The sequence below is a fragment of the Phaethon lepturus genome, unplaced genomic scaffold, assembly GCF_000687285.1.
Source record: "Phaethon lepturus isolate BGI_N335 unplaced genomic scaffold, ASM68728v1 scaffold10029, whole genome shotgun sequence".
In the NCBI taxonomy this organism is placed as follows: Eukaryota; Metazoa; Chordata; class Aves; order Phaethontiformes; family Phaethontidae; genus Phaethon; species Phaethon lepturus.
The window spans coordinates 77908-90355 of NW_010565534.1; positions in this window are offsets into that span (position 1 = coordinate 77908).

A 12448-nucleotide genomic window follows, 5' to 3' on the forward strand; every position below is an offset into this window, starting at 1 on the left:
AAATGGAAAATCTTTTGTGTACAGAGGAGACAATTCACAGGTGTCATGTGGAGCCTGTTGCTGAACAGCAAACAGGCTCCAGTATCGTCCTTTCATTAGCAGGCTTTTTATTTCTGTCTTACTGTTGGCAAAACTGGGGTGCAAGCAGGTAAAGTGATCAGCTGAAGTAGCTCAGCAGCTGGCTTTAAATGTTTTTGGTTGTTTGTTTAATAAAACCTGTGTCATTCCATTGGAAAATGCCAGAAGAAACAAGCCTGCATATTACTAAAAGGGCAACATTTTGATTTGGAGTGGAAAACTTGGCAGTTTTAAGGGAGGCTCATCTGTCCATCTCTGATTCCTTGCTTTCAGCTTTTCCTTTTCCTCTTCCCCTGTTCTTTAAGAAGAAAGAAAAAAAAATCAGGATTTTATATTGACAGGTTTTTGCAGAAGAGCTTCAGTTGGGAAATGTTGCACAGAATTTGAATGGATAGAGAGAAAAAGAACCTCTTCAAACTTAATTGCTTTGACATTTCTATTCCTCAAGTGCTGATACAATTGTAGAATATCAAGCCTGTGTTCAGGATGCTTTAGTGTGTGTATCTGGGGAGTGTACAAAAGCAAACCTCCAAAACAGGAAAGGCTGGGCATGCATCTGTCACAGGTCCTTACAGCTCTCCATCCTATTTTTCAGCCTGTTAAAAGAACAATAAATAAGTCTGCTTCATACTTCCAGATAGCGATTAGAAGCTCAGCTTCTCAAAATTGATTAGCTGCTTAATTACCTCTGAAGACAGTGCCTTCATTGTTTGTGCCATCTGAGCCAAGCTAATGTTCAGCCCCCTGAGTCAGGCTTTGCTGAGTGCTGAGGAACTTCTGAAGGGTCTGTAGGTTTGACCCATTTCCCATCAGCATGTGAGAATAAATCGTGAGACTAGTTTGAAGCCAGGACTATAAAATCAGTTGCTTGTGGCATAGTACCCTGGGGGAAAAATGATGTCTTGGGTAGTAGCAGTGGAGTCCTGTTGCCATGTCCAACTTGCCACTTGATGTGAGCAAGTTTGCTGGGCTTGGCCCTCTGTTTTTCCTTCAGTAAAATGGGGGTGAAGGGCTGGTTAATTAGAGACAGGAGTGTTTTGAAATCCATCTTCACCATTTGAAATCCATCTTCACCAATGCTGTAGCGAATGGCACGTTTGGAGTCGTGTTCTTGTTGGGAGCGGGGTGTTTATATGAAGGAACTGCTGGATCAGGAGGGCTCCTGCCGGGCACGTGCCAGTACGCGCTGCGCGAACCTCCGGTGCAGGCAGTGAGGCTTGGCGGGACTGCTCCACGCTGGGCAAGGCCACTGCCGAGCCTGCCCAGGGGCTGGGGTTAAAGCCCGGGGCTGGTGCGCTCTGGGCACTAATGCTTCACCTGCGCTCGGCCTCTCCAGCTTCCTCTGTAAGTACGTGCAGCTTGGGTCTGGCCCTTCTGAAATGTGCAGCCCTTCATCCCAGTGGATGCGAGTGATACACCCAGAAAACCACAACATCTGCAGGGCAATAAAGGGAAGGTAATCCTCATTCCTTGTTTTCTTTTTTTTCCCCTCCATGATGGGGGCTTTAAATCAGTCTTTGACGGAGCCTCTTTCCCAGTGGTGGTGTTGCGGGTAGATGCAAATCAACAGAGCTTCCCTCTAATTTGGCTAGTTCAGGTTTTAAGCTTCTCACTGTCTGGTCTGAAACTCCAATCGGGCACGTCTGCTTCCTTCTTTCCCTTACCACTACTCCATTATTCATTCTGCAGGAGAGGAGACGAAAGAAAAGCCAGAACAAGGACACTGAGGCTGCTGTATTTGAGGGTGGGAGCAGAGCCACGCTCTGTGGAAAAATGCTAATGTGTGTGCAGGAGCAGAGGTTGCATCTATAATACAAACCCACAAAGAAGCGTAGTCCGGTTCAAAGTGATGTACTGAAAAGCTAGGAGTTGCCAGAAAAGAGGTTTCTGGTGAATCTCAATTTGCACCTTTGTATAGATGCATTGTGAGGATCTTTAACTGTGCAGATACATCATGCTTTTCCAAAGCTCCCAACCTGTCTCAGTGTGTGGAATGGATTGTGTTCACTTGCTCAGTCTCTGTTCAATAATTTTTCTTCTGTGATGTCATGTCTGTCCCTGTATTACTTACTCAAATCCTGCTCTGGAAAAAAGAATGATTAACTTAAAGCCTCACGGGCTTTTATGGCATCGATTGCTATTGTATCTATATGCTTCACAAACAGTAAATAACCCCTCTGGCTCTTAAGAAGGGGCACTTCCCCACCTTCCTGATGGCCTATCTGTCCCTCAAAACCTACCGTGAAAATTACTCAGTTAAGCTGCAGTTCAGACACCGGGGATCTGACACGATCAAGCACGCAGCCTCAGCCCTTCAGGTATTCAAAACGCGGCGCGCTCAGCCCTGGGTAGCAATTTCAGGCGCTCAGCGGTTCTGCAGACAGACCACAAAGTCTCCTGTCAGGCACCCAAAAAATGCATCTGAACAAATGTCTGAGTAGTTTCTCCGTGCCTGCTGCTCAAAGGAGTGGTGGTTTGAGGCGGTGCCCGGTGCTTGTGGAAGCTGGCTTGGCAGCTGGGATCAGCCACGAGGGGATCTGCCTCCCTTCCAAGTGGCAGAGCTCGCTGTTGAGTGGAGATGCTGACCGCAGTGCTCATCCTGAAGCTGAAAATAACCCCTGAGGTGAAAGGGAAAAGTTTGTGGATTGGGGCTTTTGTTAAAGTGTTTTAGTTTTGCTTTTGAAGTTGGCTTGCTGATCAAGGAAAATGTTTTCCACTTTATAAAAAGGGATCCTTCTTTAACGTTGTTTTCTTTTCCAAAAGACTTGTTTGCATAGGGGAAATACGAGAAAGCTTGGAGCAGCTTCATTTTCTCTTGCTCTGTTGCAGAAATTGGTGCCTGTTCTGTGGTGTGCTAATGTACCTTGTGTACTCGACTGTTACTACTCGGCAAGCGGTAGTTGGAAAGGTGTTGCATTATACATTATTGTCAACAAACTTCCACTTTCACTATATTGGTGAAACATTAATGGCCAGCACAGCGTGGTATTCATGTTTGTGGTGGGAGGCATTCATGTACTTTTCTTGTGCAGCTCTACCCGCACCCCCCCACCCCCCATCCCTGTCTTTTGCAGTAGAAGATGAAACAGCTCATGGTCCAGTTCCCATCCTTTTGGGACAAGATAAAGAATGAAAAGCTTGCAGAGCCTGAATTGGATTCAGAGAAAAGAAACCAAAGGTGTGAAACAAAAAAAAATATCCTTTAAGTGAGGTGATTAAGATCCTCCTCAAAAAAGCAACCAGAGGAAGTCTGAAGAAAAATAAAAAATGCTAATAAAGTGTAAGACAAGCATTTGGTAGAAGGGAGAGGGGCAAGGCAGATGTCTTCCCAGCCTCAGAAGCAAGGCCTGGTCTGTGTATGTATTTCTTCTGGCTGCCTGCCTGTCTGAAAACCTGGCCCTGTCTGGCACTTTTTTTTCCCTTATTCTTGTGTTTGAATTTGTAACTTGAAGTGCAGCAGAATGAGGTTCTCCTAGGATTTTACTGTTGATGAGATGGCACTCGCCCTGTAGGGCAGGCAGATCTGGAGGAGAGGAGACCTGGTTTTTACCTGCATGTCTGTTGTGGGCTTGCTGTATTACCCGTCTTACTGCACTTAGCTCTTCCATGTTTCTGCTTTGCTGCTGCATTTCTGCGCATTAGTTTTCTTTGAGTTATGTTTGACACTTGTGGGTCGGGATACATCTAGAGAGAAACCACTCCTGAGCACATGTCACTGGGGTTTTCTGTCTAGTCTAGGAGTAGGGAGGAAACGGGGCTGCTGTATGCTGCTGAGGTACAGAGCACAGATAGAAGCCATGAAAACCCTCGCAGCCGCCGCCTCCACTCGAATGACACAGATCACCCACACTTCCTCTCTGGGAATGTGCCAGGTGACTTGTTCTCATTGAAGCTTTCCAGGTCTCCGGTCTTCAAACGTTCACGCAGTTTGAATAATGCATAAAGTTCTAGCACTTGCTAGAATCAAATATTATTCTCTAGCATCTTAGATCTTTTTTAAAGATGGATGAATACATTTTTACTTGAAAACTTCCCTTTGTCCTCTGTGCAACCTGTTTCCCCTTTCTAACCTGTCACGCTTTCTACAAGCCTTGCATCTTTCTAAATATACAATTGCCACTAAGGTTAACTGCCCTTTTGTACGAGGATCTGATTCTTTCCTGTTGCTTTTGATATTTAGAAAGGCAACTTTTTGTTGTCCAGAAAGGCGGCAGCCTCATTGACTATATGCAGCCACAATTAATAAATTCAGTCAAGCTGCCACAGGATGCTGTCCTTCTGGGGAGAGTCACCTTTCTCTTCCCCTTGTCCCCTGTTAACCAGACTGGTGAAGTTTCTTCTGCGATGCTGGGGAGGCACTGGGTGGCATAATAGGGAATGTGTTGGGTCTGCTACAAGGGGAGTGTTTGCATACGCAGGCTGTGGCAGCTCAGGGATGTTTTTCCCTCTGATGTGAATGTAGAACTGGGGGGGCGGGGAACTGGGGTGAGGTGCTGTGTAAATGTCTGGGATGAATGCTGGGGTGTTAGAAGGTAAAGCAGGAGACTTTTGTGTGATTCTGGTGCTTGATGGGCTTCTCTTGTCACAAGCTGGCAAGAACTCTCATGCCCTTGTAGTGCGATGACCTCCTTGGACTAGGAGCTGAAGTCGCAGTGCTGCTGGCAGAGGCCTGATAACTTTGAGCACTTGCAGGGGCGATGTCTGCAGTGAGAGATGTAAAGACAAGACAGATTGGACGCCAGCTCTGTGAAGAGTCTGGAGGAGGCCTGTGTTGGGCAGTGAGATGTTTCCAGGCAGGCGATAAGGCAGATACTGTAAGACAGCCTGTCTTGACTGCCAATTTGAACCATAAAGTGCAGACATAATGTCTGAAGTCAAGGGTGTTTGTCTGGAGGCTGATGATTTACTTTGGCCCACTAGGGCATGGAGGGATCATGGGGTCTGAGCTTGAAGGTTCATGATGCTCATGACGGAGTTGAGGCAACTTTAATTTCACTGTGCAGTGCATCAAGCCTTCCTCTTCTTGCTACAGGGTGGTCTGTTTCTTATTTAATGGGTACTTTCTGCAGGTTGCATCTTCACTTTGTGCTCTGTAGCCTGTAGAATTAATGGCTGAAGAGGTGGGGTGGGGGTGTAGTTAGGTGCCACCATAGGACAAAACAGTTACAGCTGCCTGCCTGCAGAACTGCAGTGGTACCGTGTGTGCTCAGCAGCAGTGCTGGAGCCTGCGACCCCCTGGGTTTAAGCAGGCAGCGAGGGATCCCTGGCAAGGTTTCTTCAGGACACCCCACCCCTTCCCAACAGTGTTAAGGCAGAACTGTTTGTGTTTCTGATTCCTCTTCATCCCCGACTGCTCGAGCTGTTGCAATCCAATGGCAACTCAACCAATAGATGCTGGGCAATGGGCGTCTTTAAGTGTCTCGGACATGCCAGAGGCATGGACCTGCAGCGTGAAAAGCTTACACGAACACAGACTGCAGTTAGGCTGAAAGGCATTGCCTGCAGCAGGACAGCAGATAGATAAACTGCAGCTGGGTGGGATGGCGGGGCTGGCTGATTTCAGCTTTCCCTGCTTTGTTGGGGCTTGTTACGAGGCTCCAAGAGCCAAAGTTATAACTTGGAAGAAGAGCTGTGTTGCAGGATGAAGAACCTTGTTTTAAATGGTGTCCTTTGGTGCCAACTCTGCCCCTGAACTGACCTGAGGGCTTTGTCCCACTGCATGTGTGTACCCAAGAGTACAAAAAACCCCCTTCAAGAAAGGGAGATGAAGTGATTGCAGAGGGGTAGGTGAGTCTTGTTGAGATGGTTCCTGATGCAGAGCTGGCTCAAAGCTAAGGGGCAGGACCATGCCCTCTCTGCTCTTCCCATGGGTGGTGTGGGAAGGAGGAGAGGGGGCTGGACAGCACTGGAGCAGGGAGTTTGCTCCTGCTGTCCCTGGGAGGATGACAGGAGCAGAGAGAACTGCTTTTCCCCATCTGTTTTGGTTGTTGCTGTTGGTCCCCACATCACAAGAGCACCCTCAGAAGCGGCTGGTCTTTGACCCAGGCGATGGGCAGAATGCTTTGCCATCTGTGATAGCCTGTTGTTCAAGGTGATGGCAGGTTGGTCTTGCACCAGGCACTGCTTTTGCACCAGGAATATGGTCTGGGGGACTTGTGTGACCCCCCTGTGTCCCTGCCTTATTCTTGTGCCGCTCTGTCAAATCCTGCTCATGGGGGGCACCAGAGCCTCCCTGCTGGGAGGGCTTCCCGCCTGCGGGCGCTTCACGGGGCAGGAAGCTCTCGGCTGTGCTGCTGCCCTGCTTGGACCCAGGGGTAGGGCTCTGCCTGGAGCAGGTGCTCAGCCCCTGACTGATGTGAAGGTGAGCAGCCAAACGCTGGCTCGCGCCCAGTCCTGTGCTGGGAAGTCGCGCCCTGTGCGCTGCCGTCGCTCTGCATGTGTGGCTTGAGACTCTTGTGTTTGCGTAAGCTTTGCTCTGGACTTGGCGCTTGCAGCTGGGCGGGGGCGTCTTCTGGGTGTGTAGTCTGATAATTAATCTTAGCAGGGCATCCTTGCTGCTAGGAGGAAGACAAGGGAGGGACTGAGCAGCTTTGCATCTTCCCAGCTTTTCCAAGATCAGTTGCTGCTTCTGGCTGATTTTTCTAGCATTGAAGCAAACATACTGTAGCGTTCCTCTAAGCATGGAGTCCTTGAACAGCTGATAGCTGCTTTTGAAAGCAGCAGTGATCTGCCTAGGTCTGCACTTGGCTCTTTCGGTTTGGATGCTTCAGCATTAGTGATAAGCTGCCCGCCGCAGCTGGGTGCTCTGTGTGACACCCGCCGGCTGGTGTTGCGTTAGGGAGACAAGCAGGGCTCCTTAGGAGACTGCACGCATGCTGCAGGAGCACCGAGTGCGCAATGTATCTTTATTTTTTATTTATTCTTTCATTAAAATAAAACCCCAAAACCTAGCCCTAGATAGCAGAAGTTGGAAACCGGAATAGAAACTACTAGAACGGAACAGAATCCTTTTAAATGGTTTAAAACGGTGGCTTTTAGAGGCAAACGTGGTTTAACAGCGCTACCTGGTGGAAGCGCTTCTTCAGAAAAATCAATTTTAACGGCTGGGGTTTTGCTGGTCCTGGACACTGTGAAGTTTAACCCTCCTCCCCTCTGCTCTGTACGTAAGTCTCAGCCCCGAGGGTGCTACTCCGGATAGGCTGTCAGAGGACATGAGTGTTTTCATTTTTTTTTTTTTCTTAAAGTGGTGGGAGGAGAAATAAGGGTGTGCAACCCCCTCAGCATTGCTTGTACCCAGAGAGTGCTCTTTTGACGTGTGGTAAAACACCCAACTGGTAACTTGTGTGATCTTGAGAGGGTCACTAAAGGAAATGCCCTTGCTGGCTGGGAAGGCACAGCACTGCTTTTGGAGCATTTTAGGCCAAACCGTGTGGGTATGTCAGTTCCTGGGGGTGCTCCTTGAGGCAGTGGGTTTGGATCTCTGCTCTGCCCTTACCCACCAAACCCACGTCTTTTGGGGTAGATTTAATCACTTTAGTTAAGGTGTGACTTTGTCTACTGGACTTCAGAAGAGTAGAGGTTTTTGTTTGCATGAGCTGAGCCTTTGCCCTCAAGGCCAACTTAGTGTTCATGGCATTAACAGATGACTCTTCATCAGGCACATAGGAGTGGGGGTGAAAAGCGAGCACAGAGGTGTGTGAAAGCCTGATTCTGGTCCTAGTCCCAATGTGGCAACAAGTGTCTGACTGTGCTCAGCAGAGGAAAAGCTTGATGCCCGCTGCTTTTAGAGCACTTGTGTGGTCAGAGGCGTTGCTCGTACCGACATGTCGTGTGCTACCTGGTTTACATGGCAGCCTTTGCAAGGTCCCCCTGCCCTGCCTGCGTTGCTCTGGAAGAGCAGGAGTTCCTGGTGCCAAGCAGATGTTAAACAACAGAGAAAGGGTGGGTTGCTTGGCTTGCTGGTGGGACCCTTCTGACAAGGGCACGAGTGGTTAGCTGGAGAGGCTGAACATGTGTTAGTGAGTAGTCCAAGAAGAGGACTATTAGGTTGACTTTATTACTGGCAGCAGTTCTAAAGAACGTAACATTTACTAGTCGAAAAGGCTGCTAAAAGTAGGTATGAAATTGGCTTTCTTTATAATTAATCTTTTTGCTCTTAAATTAACTATGAACAATATTACTGTGGCGCCTGGAATCCCTCCTGGCCACCTCTAAGGGCCAAGGTGGCCATCTGTTAGTCCTACCTTAATCTGCCCTGTGCCTTCTATCCAAGTGCCAAACTATTTCTCCTTGCGCTGTCATGCTGAGTGAGAAGAAAGGGAGACTAAAAAAGCCCAGGCTGGTTTATTTTTTGTTACAACGCGGTCATGGCCACAAGTATAACTGAACAGATAAGCAGTGGCATGGGCTTACGGTACGCAATTTTGCAATAGCCTTGGCATATGAATGCAAAGTCACCTCCTCCTTTGTCTTTAGAGATACCTGCCAGCATCTGTCCAAAGCGTGCCTTTAAAACTGGCTTTTCCCATTTTTTTTTTAAGTACGCTGTTAATTAATGAGGCAGAGGCAAAAATACACACAAACACAACGGAATAGTTTTTAACCTGGCTTGATTAATGCTGTCAAGTTGTACATCTGAGTGTGAGCTCAGTGGGACTGTTGCTTTTGTTTAATACCACAAGACACCTCAGTCTGGATTGTTGCATTACAGTACAAATAAAAAACAGAAACAAAACCACATCTGCATCATACAAGGTGAGAAGAATATGAGAATTCTAAATATTTACAGAGAAGGGCAAGTGGGGAAACCACAAAAAATATTTACATAAAAATACATGAGCTTGTCGGCATATACATTTTACACCAGTTCACAAAAAAAGACACTATATAAATTAAAGTGAAGGGAACTCCAAAGGTAACTCAAGATTTTCTGGGATGTTTCTCTCATGCGGCTCAGGGAAAGAAAAATCAAGTCTTCTACAGCAGGAAAATGAACTGCAAAACAACCCTTTTCTCCCCCCTCCCTCCCCCCAACTGGACGAGGCAAGACTCTGCACACCAATGTAGCATGGTTGTTTAAACCAGACCGTGACTTTCAACACTGGATTTCTGTAGAATGAGGCGCTGGGAAAAGAGCTGCCTGCCTAAGCCGTCTTTAACGGAAGTAAGTAAAACAATTTCTCATCCAGATTTCCTAACACGCAACGCATCGCTTCAGTCTGTGCCCGGTCAAGGGACTGATGAATGGCAGAGTACATGTGAGGCTCTGTCCCTTTCTGGGGTTAAAGAGGAACAGTATGTTTTCAAGTTGGTTTTGGTTTCGTGTAGCAACTTACTACTACTGTGCAATCCTTACTGACCCCCCTCCCCTTCAAATGATGAGTATAAACCGAGGATCTCTGGAAAGACATAGGCACAAAGTTGTGGGTGTTTTGTCATGTATGCATATAGATTTCACCTGATAAGACTCTTCAAAAATCTGAAATCGGTGCTACTTACGACTTCATAGGGGCTAGGTCCTTGTTACTCACCGAACACCTGCACTTGCCCTTCGCCAAGGAAGGTCTCCTACAGGTTGCGCGTTCCACTCCAAAGCGGAGGTGGAAATCTGGAGTTGGGATATGCTACTGGACCCGAACTCTTGCACACACTAGGGAGAAACTCGGCTGAAAACTTAGGAACTAGCAATTTAAGATGCAGATAGTTTGTGGTGTATAAGGGAATTACTGAAGAACAAAGCTGCTTCTCATCTTGCTGGAGATAAGGTTAGGCAGTAAGTTACTTCATCTGAGCAGAACTGGACTTGCAATAGAGTATTATTTGCGTGGCCGTCCCCTCGCTCTCTCCCATTTCTCTGCTAGGACACCAAGAACTACCTACCAACTTACCTCCGGATCCTCCACCTTACTTGGACATCTGGTGTAACCTCTCCTCCTCGCTCTGATGCCCTTTTTAATCTCTGCTATGATTTTTGGAAAGATAACAGCTGGATGTCTTGGCTTTATTGTGACTCAATTAATGAGGTTGTAAAACACTAAGGACCATCAGATTGGCTACAGTGCAAGAGCAGAACTGCATAGTTCACTATATGGCTTTGCGCGGGGTGGATGCGGGGGCGACTGCTGACTCGTACGAGATGTTTAAGCCATGGGCAGGAACAACATGACAAGGAAGGTGCTCATCTGTGTTACCATCTGGGAAAAGCTGGCACCTTAACCTTGCGGGGTTTTTTTGGTTTGTTTTGTACTTGTGGCTCAACACTGGTGTATGGAAGTTAGTTTAGATTCTCCGATAGCTTCCAGCCCTCGAAGTGCCTTGAAGCCACCGCTGTGGCTGAGTGCAGAGGGATGGGAGGATGCTGGGTATTAGGTTTTCTGCTGTGTCGTCTTTTTATAATGGAGACCACCTTGTTCTCAAGGGGAAGGCTGTCTGTAGCAGCCGGCTAGGTGGATGAGTGCGTGCTTCTAGAAGCCCTTTTTGAAAGGTGCTGGAAGCTTTTGTTTCCCACGGGGTGAGAGGGTGCTTAGCACCTGGCACTTCACGCGGCGCAGTGAGCGGAAGGGCCCAGGCTCAGGCAGTAGTAGCACAAGACTAAGGAACAGAAGTTGTCCAGGGGTGGCACTGGATCTCGAAGGGGACAGTGGCTTTGAGCAGGAAAATCCAAGAGAGGCATTTACAACTAGCGGGAGCTGGGTTCAGCCCTCTCATAGTAGCAGGATAGTCCTGGTTAACGTAAGGCCAAAACGGAGGTTTAGGAGAGCTGGGGGGCAGGAGTGGAGAGTTAAGGCTTTCATGGAGAGAGAGGTTTGACCTACAGCTCTCATTACCTGAATCCCAAATAGCCTGAACCAAATGCATTGTCCCTGCTTCAAGTGGAGACCTTGGCAGGTAACCGGCAGCGGTGAGGGGACGGTGTGACGACAGTTGAGGACTGGTGCTAGTCCCCACACAGCGCACACCTCTATCGAGAGAGCATGTCCTCCACCTGGGCTCCCTGGGCGAGCGTGCGCCGAGCAATCCGGACGGGTCAGCCTTTCCTAGGGAGTTAGCTAGCAACGTAGACAGGGTGGCCCACAATGTGGCTCACCTAATGGTCTCTTTATGTATTTTTGTTAGTTTTCCTGAAAAGAAAACATTCCAAAAAGCATCCTTTCACAAAAAACCCCAACCCCTCTACCTGGTAATTATGCACAAGGAGATTGCAGTAACCTGGATCACAGTGCTTCTTTTTTTTCTCCCCCCGACTGCCAGATTTAGTTCTGTAACATGTAAGAGCAATTCTTCTAAACAAAATGCTTAAAACAAGAGCATTGCACAATAAAATAGGACCATAAGGTAGTGTTACTGAAACAGCCCCAGACAAGGCTACAAGATTAAAAGCAGCAAACAGCTAAGGACTAGTTAGCTACTAGAAGCAGGTTTTCTTTATGATTTAAAAGCCCCAAAATAGCCATGAAACTTGTGTTCAAAAAACCCATCTAAGTTCCCTTTAACTTTCACAGCTGTGTGCTAACTGCAGGACCTCTAGGTTTTTTCATAAAACATTAAAGATTCAAAATGGGTAGAGGTTCTTCAACCACACGGAACAGGAGTGGCCTTGGAAATCATCAGTGAACGTTTAAATAAACTCCTAAGTCTCAAGTATTGCTTGCAAGCCCTGTCTAATGTGCTTTATTTATAAGGTGGGGTTGCAGCGAGTCCTGGGAAGTCCGAGAGGCTGTATGCGAGATGCTGCCTGGCTTCTTTTACAACATGGAAAGCTTTTAAATACCTAGGACGATGTTATTAGTGTATAATAGAGCACACACTGGCCTTCTGTCCCTACTGCTAACTGAATACTGGTATGAGCTACGCTTGCGATACGGGAGGCAATACTATTTCAGAGCGCACAGACAGCACGTAACTACTCTGTATGTGCCACAACTTCACAGGGATCCCCTTGCCAAGACAGAACTTAAAGGTTACAGAAAAGCCCTGTCCTGTAGACCTTCAGTTTAAGGTCAGTAGGAGCATTCCCTGATGTAAGAGCTGCAAGATCTGGCCCAGGGCAAGTAGCTGGTCATGCAGGTAACTTGGCACTTACACAGTCATTCGCAGCTGGTAAGTTGGGCTCCAAATTACAAGTTCGACACTTTTATATAGAGATTACTTTTATTTTTGTAGTAATTTTTTTTTTTTTTGTGGAGAGAGGATACCGTCTGGGCAGCCCCCACGCGGTTGGAGAAGGAATACCGTCTGGCCAGCCACAACGTGGTATGAAATCATCTGGACTGTCGATAGCCTAGCAGCAGAGAGGAATTGGCATGAAATGAGTGTGCTGTTCCCACCTGTGTGTCTATGGTTTGGTGTAGTTTATGTGGCTTTGTTTGTT